The sequence below is a fragment of the Panthera tigris genome, chromosome D4, assembly GCF_018350195.1.
Source record: "Panthera tigris isolate Pti1 chromosome D4, P.tigris_Pti1_mat1.1, whole genome shotgun sequence".
NCBI classification, from domain to species: domain Eukaryota; kingdom Metazoa; phylum Chordata; class Mammalia; order Carnivora; family Felidae; genus Panthera; species Panthera tigris.
In genome coordinates, this window is record NC_056672.1 from 25,900,726 (window position 1) to 25,916,208 (window position 15,483).

General features: G+C 42.0%; 1 protein-coding gene and 1 long non-coding RNA gene across 2 annotated transcripts in view; one reads left to right on the plus strand and one right to left on the minus strand.

Moving 5' to 3' along the window:
- Positions 1–15,483, plus strand: part of NTRK2 (neurotrophic receptor tyrosine kinase 2) — a 331,706-nt gene that overhangs the window by 279,524 nt on the left and 36,699 nt on the right. The window lies entirely within an intron of this gene.
- On the minus strand, positions 2,587–3,839 carry LOC122233014. The gene is made up of 2 exons (XR_006210426.1): positions 3,651–3,839; positions 2,587–3,108 (listed from the first exon to the last, which is right to left on the minus strand). It is a non-coding gene; the product is annotated as an uncharacterized LOC122233014 (long non-coding RNA).

Sequence of the window (15,483 nt, forward strand, 5' to 3'; positions counted from 1 at the left end):
TTTCCCACGGTCTTTGTCCTATGGTCAGGGACAGAACACCTTGGATGGAGAAATGAATTAGTCCAAGCTGGTACTGTATACATTGCTCTTAGCAATGCCTTTCCAATTTGTAGATACTGAGTGAGACATGTTCTGCTCCCTAAAGAAGATGACAAGCCTCCTGAGGAGAAAACACATAAATGAATCACTCTGATGCTACATAGTGTGATACATGTTATGAGTAGAGATAAATTGTTTTTTATTGGAATGTGGGAATGAAATCTAGAAAGTTCTCTGGAGGAAGCAAGATTTGACCTGGATCTTAAGGAAAGAATAGCAGGCGGGGTAGGGTGGGAATTTAAAGACTATTGCATGTGACCACAGTTACAACCAAGACTAGGTGATCCAATTACACATGATTCTTGGGCAGGATGCTTATCTTCTAATTTTGACCTCCGTAATGTTTCACACGGTATGAGGCACTCACTAGGGTCTTACTGTTTATAACTGCCTAAAAGGAGGTTCCAAGAAAGATGGTATGGTATTCTTCTTGGAAGTGTGGAAGTAACACTGCTATCCATCATGATGGGTCTTTAGGATAGAAATCACTCCTAAATCCAAGTATGACTTGACTTCCTCTCTCAACACTCTGTAAAGCTTTCTTAGAATTCTGTCCTCCAGGGGCACCTGGATGGCTCAGTCAGTTGAGTGTCCAATTCTTGATTTCAGCTTAGGTCATGATCTCACAATCGTAGGATGGAGCCTTGAGTCGGGCTCTGTGCTGACAGTGTGGAGCCTGCTTGAGATTCTCTCTCTCTCTCTCTCTCTCTCTCTCTCTCTCTTCCCGTCTCTCTGTGCCCCTCCCCCATTAATGCTGTTTCTCTCTCTCTCACTAAACAAACAAAGAAACATTACAAACAAATTCTGCCTTCCAGTAATTAGTTCCCATATCTGCTTGGTCTATTTGTCCAGATATGAAAAACTATAAACCCTCAGAGATTGTTGCAGCCACCTAACCTATTCTTGGACACACATGAAGTCCTTAAAAATAATAGCATGGATCCCTCTGCAGAGTTGTGGCAGCGTCTCTCTCTTGCTGATCATTTTATTGGTCATAAGAACTTAGTACAGACATAGGAGCTGAGAAATTCTACTTTGCAGACAAATCACATCCTAATTTGTGCTCCACTAAGAGAATTTTTAAACACACAGTTATTTGTGATGTCTGACTGTAAGACAAATTCTTTTCATGCTAATGGAGGCCTAGCAGTATTATCTTACCTGGGACTAAAGAGCTCCCCACTTCTGGGCTCCTGAGCTTGACCGCACACCTCAATATCTCACAGTGCTTTTGTCAAAATCTTGATTATTGAACCTCACCTTAGACAAACTAATTCAGCATCTTGGAGGAAGGGGATGAAAACTGGTTTGCTTTTTTTTTTTTTTTTAAGTTTTAGCAAGCTTTTTGGGTAAGTCTGATGTGTAGCTAAGTTTAAGAATTGGCACTGGTCCTAATCAGCAGCATTTTCAGAAAGTAGCTGAGGGCATAACATGGGCTCATCTATGCAAAGATTCAAGTGGTAACATTATAACAGATCTTAATTATCAAGCTTTAAAAATAAGCTAGGTGCTATTAAAAATTTTCTCAAACTTGACCCATTATTTTCCTGATGGAGATGGTATTACAATAATTAATGGATTTTTAGGACTTGCAGTGGGAAAGACTCTAAATGTTAATTACTACCATACAATCATACCCTACTATTCTCACCCTCAGAGTCTAGATTCTTTGAACCATGGAATCTCCAAATTGGTAAATGAAATATTATTTGAGGATTCCTCTCCCCCCCCCGCCCCCAACCCTCGCCATCATCCTAGGAGGTGAGCTTGGCTCATTCTCTAGGTATGTTTTGTCGAAGACAACACGAGGAAAGAAAAAAAAAGACAGAATAAACAGGAGGTTTGAAGTGATGTGACGTGCTCCTGGACAAGCCAACATCAGAGCAGCAATGCCTTCCTCCTGCAAGGAGCAAGGTCTCCCAGGCTGGTCTGCAGTCTAGGCAGACCCCTGCTGGCCTTCGCTGTCACTGCATGGTTGTATATCTGTGTGGGTGACTGGTGGGGGCCCTGCAGCAAGAAAAGGCTTGTAAGGAGTCAAACAGCTTGTTAAGGTATCCTTGTGGGTGTCTGTATTGAAGTGTCACAGTATGAAGGCTTTTTATTAGCAGCTATTTTAGAATCCTAACACTGAAATGGAACAGTTTCTTCCCTACATGGCATTTCCAGGCTGGCTTCCTCCCTCACAGCCCTATGACAGCATCAGCCATCTCCTAAGGGGGTGGAGAACATGACGCTGGGCTCCTTTGACGGCGGAGCCTGGCTATGTGGCCCACGCCCTCAGCTCTGGAGATAATTTGGTTCATTCACATGTTGCTGATGACGGGGAAGCAGCAGCGGAGGCTGAGGAGGACTCGGGGCTCATGCCTCGCCTGTGCATATGGCACAGAAAGCTTCCTGGGTTTTGCAAGGGTGTAGAGGGATTGGTGTACAATCTTAAGGGTAGAGAGGGAACATTTACCCAACAGTGAAATCGCAGAGTGAGTTAAGTCCAGTATTTGCATGTTTTCTTTTGGCAACCAGAGACCTGAATTGTTCCCACGTCTTTAAGGGCAGAGGTGAATTTCTTCTGGAAAACTTTTTAGGCTTCACTGTAGGAAAGGATTGTGACCTTAAAAGACTCTTGTTAACGTCTTAGAGGGTTGATGTTGGGTCTTGTAAGGAAGACTAACGTTTATTGGCCTCCTTTTATCTCTCAGCTTGACATGTAACCTTCTCACCCCTCTTTAACAATACAGATGAGGAGAGTAATATTTGGAGAGGTGAAGTCACTTTCCTGAGATGCCACAGCTTATCCAGGTGCAAAGCTGGCATCTGAAGCCCTGTTCTCAAAGGAAAATACCATACTCTTCTCACTCTGAACCTCCTGATGCCCTCAGGCTCCTCTGTCTTCTCCCTACAATTGGTGAAGTGTCATCTGGTAGATTCTCAGAGCTCTGCTGAGAGTGGCCATTATGGATTCATCTGGGACAGTGGCTCACTGTGTAGGACAAAGTCTGAAAGCTTTATTGGCTGGAGGAGGAAAAGGGATACTTTAAATTTCTGAACCATAACCTTGTAGATTGGGAAGGGGCTTCAGAAAAAAAACCAATCTGACCTTCTTAAGGATCTTAAGGAGGGATTCTGGAATCTTTCCCGATTCCAAATCTGGCTAATATGCAAAGGAACATGGAACCAACAGACAGCAGGCCTTGATCCATTCTCACCTGCAATATGTCTGCAGTGTGTGACTTTGAACAACTCATTATATTTCTCTGAACCTTACTTCCCATCTTCGTAAAATGGTATAGAAGGCTGTCTGCTACTTAGTGCTGTCAAGAAGCCACTGTGGAAAGTAGGAAATATATGAAGCTGAATCTGTGGCATATGCTGGGCTCTACCTTCCATGTGTGGGGGAATGCTGTCTTAGATAAACATCCTTGAATCTGGGACGAGTTCCTAGAAATGTGAGCGCTGTCTCAGATCTTTATGGAAGAGTCCCAGGGCGCTGCCTTTGGACACATACATTGACCACCACTTTCCCTCCCTTTATGTCTCCTGAATTTATGACCTACCTTCTATGAGTATTTTTACAGCCACTCTTCATACACTGTTGGCCAACCCTCCCAGGCTAGAGTGATGTTTATGAGGTCTTTGAGAATGTCCAAGGATTTCCCTTGATCCCTACTTCCTGCTGATCTGAACTCTGTACTCCTACTACTATGCCCTTAAAGGCAATGTTAGCTGCTACCACAGAAAGCAGATTTTCATTTCTATGTTTCCTTTGTCTCCTTGTGGTTGGTCCAGAACTATCACTTGTTTACCTCTTGTCAGCCATTATGAATCATAACTATTTGCCTGGGCATGAAACACATGTCATAAATGGGAGCCGTCATGGCATAAACCACACACATTGTGGCATAAGTCAATTTGGACGCCACAGGACCAGGCTCTGCCTTCCAGCAGTCTGATGAAGCCCAGAGACGCCCTCTCCAAATAAGGCTTTAAATTCATAACACAAAATGTGAAGAGTTACAAAGGAACACAGTTACACTGCAGTACAGTTATAACATGTAAATAGTGTGATATTATAATGCATGTGTTTTTGTTAAAACTAAGTAAATGATGCGATCTGGTGGCAGGTCTCATAATCACTATAATTTGAACGTAAATGATGAACATAAATGATGTTTTGAGATATCTACAACAACAAGGTGATATAAAAATATCCAATTTCTACCGGTGGCAACTTCACATACGCTGCTGATACTACTGTGGTTTGTTGTCCATGTTTGTAACTGAAGGAAATGTTACCTTTTTGAGAGGGATTTTGTGAGTAAATACTAGAAGCAATTCAAGTTTATAGAACCCTGTGAATTCTACCCTCGAATCCCTTAAGGGTGGATGCATTATAGGTCAAGTTCTACCTTAGACCATTGCATAACCATGAGCGGATGCTCATTCATCGGTCACGATAAAGTCCTGCTGGCTAGGATCATTCTACAGCATGTGAAGCATGGAAGTAGGGGTTGGGAGGTAGTGTAAAGAACTTGTATCTAGAGCCAGACCACCTCAGTTCAAATTACAGTTCCAGAACCCACTTACTAACTATGTGACCTTGTATAAGTCACTTCAGATCACAATCCTCAATTTCTTCTACTGTTAAATAGCAATCATGATAACGCCTTCTCAGATTGCTTGTGTAAGGATTAAATCACTTTAAACAATGCCTACCTCACAGCGGGCATTTTACATGTCAGCTATCATCATTATAGTTATACATGAGCATTTAAAGAGAATATCTCAGAAATAAATGGCATGACAGTGAATCAGCCTTGGGCAGGGCAGTGTTAAGCTGGGCGTGCACACACTGGTGTTTGAGGAGCTATGGGTTCAGCCCACGTGTCTCTACCTCTCAAGGAGACTGCCGGAGACTTTGCCAAGAGTCTTGTTGAGATCAGTGTACTTCATGCCCGTGGCAATCCCTCGTCTTCAGCCCAACAGACGCTGGATGATCTTTTGCTATGACTTCATCTTAATGGACCTGTCCTTGCTCCCAGTTATCACCTCTCCCTTTTCCAAGTGCTTTCCAACCACCTTTAACTAGTTGCCGTTAAAATTCAGCCTGGGACAAAGGTCATGTTTAGTTATCAGAGGTTTCTGGAATCCTACTTCTTCACCCTTTTTTGAAAATCATGTCAACATTTGTCCATGTGCTTTATCATCTTCGCTCCTTTGTTTCCCTAGTTCCCACTGTCTGTGTGGATGCCAAACTTAATACTGCCAAGGGAAGTAGGCTGGGACGCTGCTTAGCAATGTCTGGAGACACATGTTCTTTTAAATACAACCTTGAGCTTTCCATTTATCTCGTTTCCTTTGAGTTTCAGATTTCTCTTGACCATATTTGTTCCACCTATTCTAGATTTAAGATCAATTCCCTTGATGGAATAGAGAGAATCAAAATAGGAATTGCATAGTCATTTCACTGAACAAATGTTTTTGAGTGACTTATTATGTGCACTAGGAGGGGAAAGGTACACCAAGGTAGACACATCTTAGCCTAGTGGAACTAAAGATCCATTTGGAGAGCCAGGCATTGATCAGATAATCTCAATATCTATAAATAAGAACTGTGATAAGTGTCATAAGGGAGATGTCCTGAGGTCTGTAAGAATCTACGAATAAAGGAATCTGACCTGGTATAAGAGTTCCAGGAAGACAGAGGTACGGAATCTTTGAGCTGAGCCCTACAACTTGGTTTAACGGGCAAAAAAAAAAAGGAGAAATGTACACTTCAGGCAGAGGTAACCACAAGTAGGAAGGCCACGTGGCAGGAGAAGCAGAGCATGGTGAAGGTGGGCCAGTGTGCCGGGCACAGAGCATAAGACGCAAAACCCACCTGGAGAAGCAGAAAGGGATTAAGTCACGTAGGACCTCGTCAGCAATGTGAAGGACTTTTCGTTATCCTGAAACAGTGGGACGCTGCTGCAAGAGTTTGAAGCAAGTTGTGGGACGGAGCAATTCTGGAGAGCCAGGGCAGCTATAAGCAGATGGGCCAAGGGGCTTTTGGAGAAGTTCAGGAAAGACAATGGTGTGGCAGTCAAGGGTGGTGGCTGTGGAGACAGAGCGAGGTGAAAAAAATTGCAGGACTCAGTGGTGGATTGGGTGTGGAAAGTGCAGAGCAGATGAAATCAAGGATGTGAAATAAATTTCTGACCTACAGCCTTGGGTAGACAGTGGTATCATTTGCTGTCCTGGTTTTGGAATGGGCTGAGGAGACAGCAAGGATTCAGTTTGGTCCATGTTGAGCTTGAGGTGATTTTAAGCCATCTGTATTTCAAAGGTGTCTCTAACGAGCAAGAGAACCCTAAGAAGTGGGTGACCAAGAAGTCTGGGACCATGCCGTAGAAGGAATGAATGAGAGAACTTGGGGGCACTGGGGTGAGAAGGAGAAAGACCTAGGTATGAACACATGAGCTGTCTTCTGCCAAGCAGATGAGGGCAGTGGTTCCAGAGGCCAGAACTGGGACCGCTGGGGAGGAGTTTCGTGCAGTACATTGGGCACAATGTGATGAAGAACTGCCAGAGAATGAGAGATGTGACAGAGACTTCCTTTCCAAGAGATGAGCTTCTTGTCACTGGAGAAAGTGTCCAAGCATAGGCTTTTTGCCTTCCAAGACACTGTAGAAAGGAGTCAGTGTTTTGTAAATTGAGTTCTGTGGAACTCAGTGGTTTTTTTTTTAGGGGGGGGAGCTTCAGTGATTGGTTATGTAAATAGCCGATTTCTGATTTAGATGCCATCTGCTTATGTGTATTATAACCATTAATATTACTATTAATACTAAGTGCCTTATAACTGTTAATAAAAACTAATGGAAACCAACATACTCAGATAGGTTGTATATACAATTTTAACACATCGGGCAACAGCAAAACTTTAATGTGCTTTTGTTGTTTGATTTACAATACATAAATGTTACCAATTTGAAGTTCTAGAAATAAATTCATACTGATATAATGGATTTTTATTTGATTTAGTTTCGGAGATTTGGTTTTAAGAACGAGTGTGCCATGAATAACTTGTGAAAACCTTTATAACTCAAAGATTCCAAAGTTTTTTTTCCAACAATTAAAATCAGCTACCACATTCTTATTTCTGTAAATTATTTTAGCCCAAACAAAAAGAATAAGAACCGAAGTGTTGCACAGGGAGAAATTTATGAGACACTCTGCTTCCAGAATCAACTATGGTTCAGACTCACCCTATGCCCTCCAATAGGCCCTCATTCTACACTCTCCTTGCTTCTTTCAAACTTGCTAAACTTCATCGAGGCTTTCAGAGGCTTTGATTATATGTGCATGGGCTATTCTAAAAAGTCTAAAGCTTAGTATCTCATTATGCTTATGACATAATTATTTAAATAGCATAAGGACCATGCTCAATGATTTCTCCATGTCACAGAGAGGAGAATGCCCAAATGTTCACGGCTTTGAAACACAACTGACTGTAAATAATGAAGTGGCAGTAGTTAAGAGAAAAAAGGGAAATGGTAAGCAGATCAGGGGAGCACAGAGAATGTTTGATTAAACTTTTTACCAGATGACTGCTTCACTGTTCCCCAGAGTCTCAGCAAAACTCACCAACTTTGCAGTAGAGAGAACATTCACCCAAGGACACAGTTGGCTGTGACCGCCTTGCCTGGTTTCACATTCAGTCTAGAACACACAGTGTGTCCTCAAAGACTCATGCTAGAATGTAGAGGAGCATGGTGATCCATTTCAGCCCCTTGCTCGACATTCTAGATGCCTCATTCCTCAAAAGCATATGCCTCAAAACCCTTTCAAATGAGAAACAAAGTTGGTCTGCTAACAAATATAATACTGCCATTATTTAATGAAGTCAACTACTTGTAGTTACTTGAACCTGAAGAGTCCCAAGTGATGATTTCTGTGCATTAAGTACCACCCGTGTGATCCACATGTCCTCTGGGCAAACCTGAACGTCCTTGGGACTCTGAATGTGGATCTCAAATTGTGAAATGAAGACGGTGTTCATGTCAGATGACGTCTAAAGTCCTTTCGGCTTTAAAATCCTAAGCTCAATTTCTACTTCCACTGAATCAAATAAAAATATTCTCTGCACAGGGAAGACTCGAGGCCAATTCTTAGAGAATGTACCAATCTGGCAAAAACAAAAACTAAAAACAAAGACACCTTTATGTTCTTCTGCATGAGGTAAAGTTTTTTGCTTAGTGGTATTTTTAAAAATTTGTTTCTGTGTTCCCTGCTCATTGACCAACTCCCATGAATCATTTGGAATTTTTTTCTGGGTGTGTTCATCCCCTGGCCTCACAGATAGAAGGATTAGGTTGTATTATCTTCTATCTTTTGTCTCTTAGAGGACTATCTCTGTATTAGTCAAAGAAGTTATTTATTTATTAGCCTTATGCATACCTTCATGGTTTCTTTGTGTTGGGTGTGTGTACATATGGAAATATATAAATCGACAATGGAACGCAAAGTTATATAAAACATCATAGCATCTTCTACCAGACATATCTACTACAAAGTTATAGATCAGTATTACCTGTGGATAGCCAGGGCCTCTCCTCGTGACAAATATCCTAACAGGATAAGGAGACAAAGGAGCCAGTATGAACACAATCATGAGATGGTCTTTATTCAATAATACACCAAAGGCACATGCCTTGTGTTACTTGGTGCAGTTCAAATAAGTTAAACGTTGTCAACTGTTGTCAATGTAATTCCTAAAGATCTCTTTTATAGATGGCAGTTTAGAGCTTCAGAAGATTAAAGGTCTTGCCCAACTTGGAGCCAGATATCCCAAGAGTTTTCTTTACATCTTTAAAGCATAAAACAGGGAGGACTCCAATCGTATCACTCCCCACACTTCATTTATAGAGAACCTTCCTTTTTCCTTCATCAAGGAGACTGAGCAGGATGGAGGGTGAGATGTTTTTGGTAGGAGGTCTCTAGTTTACAACAGAGATTCTTTTTCCATATACCAACTCAGTTCAGTTTCTCAAGTGACCTGAAAAACAATCTCTCTTCCCTTGGCTCCTGCCTCCTGTAGGTTAGCTGAGCACTTTCGAGTGGAGGTTATGTGTTCTCTTCTCTCCATGTTCCTGCTTGCTTCAGCTTTCCCTGAGCAACCTCAAGGAACTCACCGGCAGTTTGAGGGTTAAGAGCAGCAAGCTTAGACATCCCCTGGGTGTGGCATGTTTCCAGGAAAGAAAACTCCAAAAGGAAAGAACAGTGTGGGAAAGAAATGTCCACTTGAATGAGATCAGGATGTTCTGAGCCCTGTCCTGGTGCCGCCTGCCCGGGGCTGCAGCTTGGCAGTGCGAGGGCACTCATTGCCCTAAGCAGCTCTGGGTGCACCTTGGAAGGCAGCACCGGTCCCAAGGGAGTGCACACACAAGCAGCTGCAGGCAAAGAAAGGCCACCCAGGGGGAGTTCTCAGAGGAAGGAAGGTTCCTTTGAGGAGTGGTCAGCGAGACATTCTTACCCTGGGACTCATGAGAAGGGGAGCTTTTTTCTTCTTTCCCAAAATGCAAATAGCCTCTGTCCTTGGAATAAGGAAGATGGGTTGCTAGGCAATCACTTCTAAACAAGCGCTCCCCCTGCCCCTTTTTCTTGACCCCTAGAACAATGGAGACTTTTCAGCGAATGGAACCAAGATGGAGGAAAAGACATGGCAAAAATAAAAATGGAACCAGAGATTATGGAAGGTCTGGCTTGTAGAGTAGGGGAAGGAAAATGTAATATTAATAAGTTTTGCTCTAGGCAGAACAAGGGGGTTTCATTTCTTACCATCACGGCCTTGTTATCACCAGCCAACTGGTACAGGCAATGAGCAGCCACTGTCTCGTGGTGATCCCGTTTGTAGTGACTCGGGTGACCCTGAGTGTCTGACATCATTAACAGCTAATTATGGGTTCTCGGGCCTCAGTCTGTCTATCAATGAGACAGTATTTGGAATTACATTTTTTTAAAAATAATCTTTGTAGCACTTCCATGTTGTATTAGTCCCTGTCAGGGTTTTGACAGGAAATGGGTGGCACTCTGAAATTGAGTAATAGAAATATATTTGAATAAAAGGACTATTTACAAAGGTGTAGGTAGGTTTTAGGGAAACCACAAGGGATAGTGTAGGACCCCACCACCCTTTGGTCTAAGTGACAAGGGGAGGGAGTGGTTAGCTGAATCCAAGAGGGGTGGTTACCTGGAGAGTCACCTGACCAGCACTGTGATGTGGGGCAAGGATGTGGCCAGCCTGCGAGATGGCTCCATAGCCAACGTCCTGTCCTTTGAACCCAGTGCGAAGCTAGAGAGCAAGAGGACTGAACCCAAGTGTCCTAGTCTGCTGGGGCTGCCATACCACAGACTGGGTGGTTTAAACAACAGAAATGTATTTTCTCACAGTTCTGCAGGCTGAAAGTCCAAGATCTGGGCGCCAGCATGTTTCATTTCTGGTGGGGACTCTCTGGCCAGATGGCTGCCTTCTCACTGTGTCCTCACAGGGCGGAAAGAGAGAAAGCAAGCTCTCTGGTGTCTCTTCCTCTTCTTATAAAGGCATCATTCTACCAAATCATGGCTCCGCCCTTATGAAACTAATTTACTTTAATCGGCTCCTGGAAGGACCTGTCTTCCATACAGTCACGTGAGCGGTTACGGCTTTGTCATCATCTCTTCTGGCTGCTGTAACAGAGTAACATGGATGGGCTGGCCTAAATAATAGAAATGTATTTCCCACAGTCTGGAAATCACAGTGCCAGCATAGTCAGGTTTTGGGGGAGCGTTCCTTCTTGGTTATGTCTTTGTGTGACCTTATTTGCTATGTGCATGCAGAGAGAGAGATCCCTTGTCTCTTTCTGTAAGGCCACTAATCCCTTCATAAAGGCCCGCCTCCTAATGCAATCCCACTGGGGGTTAGAGTTTCAACATATGCAGTTTAGGGGACAAAACTCAGTCTACAGCACCCAGTAACAGTTTAAAGTAGACCTTCCGAAAACCACAATGCTGGAGCCCCAAGAGAATCAGAATATCTCCCTGGGAGGCTGACTGCAAGATTTTCATGCACACATTTTTGCAAGGCCTGATATCATCCTCACTTCTTAGTAGAGCCAACTAAAACATGGCAAGATCAGGTGACCTGTTCAGAGAATGAGCATAAAGGATACACGTTAGCGAGCTTGTTTTGTTTGACGAGGGTAGTAAGGCCACTGTATTCCCAAAAAACTGTACTTATAACTAGAGAACTCTGTTATCAGTCGGCAGGGTTTCTTTGACTTTTGTTCATTTTCAGTGTTTTCACGGTCAGAGCAATGTTAGAAAAACAATCTTGACATTTTACGAGAAAAACTAAATCATCCCTAAATCCAGATAATTGCATCTCGGTGTATTTGTACGTACAGTTTTCTTGTAGTGTTTGTATGTATGTATGTATGTGTGTATGTATACATATGCATGCGTATATATGTACACATACGTATATATAGTTGATTCTTGTTATTGGTGGCAACTGTGCTCTATAAAGTCACAGCAAACACTGAATTAGTACATACTGAACCATTGCTCCTCAGAGAAATACAGGGTTAGGTTCTTGTGAATCTGGTTACAACATTTTCATTAACTGATCAATAAATAATCTTGTTTTATGTGTTTTTGTTTAAAGACACCTTATTTAATATACATCATGGATTCATTAACATTGAGCTGGTGGCCAACGATGCTATATCTCCTGCCTGAAGGCAGATCATCTAACACACTTATTTTCTCTGTATGATACATCATGCCTTCGTGCCCTTACGAACACTAGACGGCACTGGGCATCATGCTTGCAGGCCATTTTAAAAAATGAAATCACCAAGAAAACCCATAACAGATGCAAAAAATGTGGCCATAAATAGACGGTGAAGAGGATGCTCATTGTTGTACAAGACCTAAAACAAGAAGGTCACCTTATCTGACCTTAACTGGGAACGTATGCATCAGATGACTCAAAATTTTCCCTGCTCTGCACAGGTCTGTGAATTACAAGAAAGCACTATGAGTATTGATTGAGGGGTTACAAATACATTTCAGAACGTAGGAGAGCTTGCAAACACAGTGTTGGCAAATGAGTGTCTTATGGCATACACACGATGTGCATGTTCATGTACGTGTGCGCAAACATTATATAATTGTAATCACCTTGAGCTTACCATGTCTATTTAGGTTTTGTGCCTGGCCTTTTACTATAAACATTTATCTTGTTGCAATGAATGATCATTGTATAATGATCATTTTTGATGGTTAAGTAATATTCCATCAGGTTGAGTTACCATAGTAAGCCTGATTGTTCCTTACTGTTGAATGCCTAAATTCTTCCTTTCCTTACCATTTTATATAACTGCTCAGATAGCATGACTGTATGTAGGACTTTTCTCTTCTTTTGAATTATTTACTTAGGACAAGCTCCCAGTAGTAGACTCACAGACTCAAAGGATCTATACATTACTATGACTCCTGATCTATGTTGTCAACTGCTTTTGAAACATTTGCACAGGATCCACCAGTGTATGAATATTGCTAACCACCCATCCCTGTATCTTGGTTGCATCCAAGCCTGGGAAGATTAGTGATTACCTGGAAAGTTTTACAAATTCCTAAATAAAACACTGCCCCCCCCCCCCCCGGGTGTGAATCTTCTTTCCTTCGGTTACTGGTGCAGCATCTCTGTCCCTCTGACTGTTGATTACTTCCTTTGGGGCAAAGCAGAAAGTCAATAACTGGTGAGGTCCTTCACCCACTATGCCAGCACCAAGGGCAGAGGCTGAATGTGGGTGGCAACTCCTGAGGCCATGTGCCAGGTTGAGCTTGGGTAGTGTGTCCAAAATGAGCCTTCAAGCACGTGGTGCTGAAAATGTATCTCCAAGTGGATGTAGATGCAGAACCTGGGAGGATGCAGGCAAGGTTAGTCAATCAAAATGTGAGAGAGATGGTAATCCAAAACAAGGTCTTCAGATTTGCGTGCCAGGTTTTTATGATGCATTTAGGTGTTGCCCCCGTTGGCAGGGCTAGAAAAGCCAAATGGCAAAATCAACCATTCTCCAATTTTTAGAACCCATTCTTATTTTACTTATGTAGATTCTCTGCCTTTGTGCTTTCAATGTTTGTTTTGAGGTCTTGATTTTTTTTTATTCTAAGTGAATAATGCTTTAAAATATATGGGTGTGTGTGTGTGTGTGTGTGTGTGTGTAATTACTCATATATATGTAATTAAGCAAATATTTTTTCTAATCTATTGTTTTCCCATTTTATTTTTTAAATTTTTTTTTTCAACGTTTTTTATTTATTTTTGGGACAGAGAGAGACAGAGCATGAACGGGGGAGGGGCAGAGAGAGAGGGAGACACAGAATCGGAAACAGGCTCCAGGCTCCGAGCCATCAGCCCAGAGCCTGACGCGGGACCGCGAGATCGTGACCTGGCTGAAGTCGGACGCTTAACCGACTGCGCCACCCAGGCGCCCCTCATTTTATTTTTTAAAGAAAATATAGTTTATGTAGCCTATAGTTCAAATTGTATAAAAAAATGGAACTTGCTGATTTTCTTCATTGACTTCTCAAATCATTTGCGAAAGCATGATACCCTGACATCCTTTTTCTCCATAAGTGAAAGAACTGTATTTTTTAAATAGCATTTCACTTCAGCCATTAAATCCGTAGGATAAAAAGGAAGGGGTTTTGGAGAGAGAAATTATTTTGAAATGCCTGTATTTTGAATCATTGAGCAGTTTAACCTTTAAAATGATAGTTTCTGGGTTTTTATTGATTAGTCTGAAAAGAAGTCTATGCAGCCAAAATAATTAAATTGGCTTAGCCAAGAAATTAGCTAATTCGGTGGGGGAAGGGGATATCAATCCAGCTGATTGATTGGTATCACATGGAGCAACTAACCAAGGGATTTAATTTCTGAATTTTTATCTAGTGTCTTTGTCGTTGTGTAGACATTCTGATTAATGAACATGTAAACTACTTAACGATGTTGTGCATTTTCTTAGCGCTTGCAGGTAGTAGCATTTTTTCTTTTGATTGGGTTGAATTATAAACCCTACACCCACATGGAACAAAGTTTTAGTATTTGATGTCAGTACTGGAAGTTTAAGAAAGGGGGCGGGGGGGTGGCCTTTAGCTAAGATCACTTTTAGAAAACCCCATCTACTCCCACAGAGAGGATACACGTGAGGTTCCCTGGATGCCTCTTATTGACTGAGGACTAACAAAGTACAATGAAGCAGGATTCTTTCTCAACAGGACCTTGACCTTAAATTACCAGGAGGCGTTATATTAAAGGAGGCATCTAATCTAAATCCACATGGTAGCCAAATGCCCCTCTCTTCTGCATGCTGAGGTTATCATCACAAAAATTTTGAGACTGTTTTAAAGCTATCTTATCTTCTTTATCCCAACCTCTCCACTTGAGTTCACTTTGGCCCCTCTTATCTACAAATTTTACCTACACTTACCTACACTTATCACACTTTTGTGCACATCCGCCAGGGTATAAAGAGGTTGGGTAACTAACACCTCTCTGGTACACAGGATAGCTACTGTTTAACATTCATATGAGACCTTTTAGCGTAAAGGAATTTATATGCTTTGACTTAAAAATCATTTCAAAACTAGAAGGTATCCTATATTGACTTCCATTTCACAAAGATATATAGACAAAATATAAGCATATCTAATTCTTTATCAAAGGGGATAGACAACATGAGTTTTCTATAGATTATATGGATTTTCTTTCTCAGAGCCCTGGTACATTCTTTATTTCTCTGGTCTCATTCCTCCCCCCACTCCCACCCCACTTTGGTGGAGTGCAGTACAGAGAGGGATGTGGAAAGCATACTTACTCTCCTGACCCTTCTGAATTAGGTCTTTTGCAGATGTACGGGCTGAGGCAAAAAGGCCTCTGAAGTGCCCCCAATTCTAGTCTTAAAAATTGCTACCTACTTGCCCTTTTCCAGCATCTTATACCAAATTGCTGCCCCTTAAGTTTATAATCAGTTCTGTTGCCATGATTCCCTTAAAACACAATGGCCCCAAAATAAGGTTGATCGAGAGAGGCCACGTAAAATGAGGTATGCAGCCACTTACACGCAGGCCTTGTGCTGGGATCTGCATCCACAGATTCCAGGATGAAACCACAGTGCACCTGTTGTTTTTTGAAAAATATCTTTACGGACAGCTGTCAAGACTTCCATCAAGGGGTTTCCTCTTCTAATGCAGGCCTTCGTCATTGTTTTAACTGTTTGACTACAAAGAACTCTCTTTGAACTGTTGAGCCAATTCTAGTTATGGAAATTGAGGTCAATTACATTTTTTCTTCCCTTAGAAAATAAT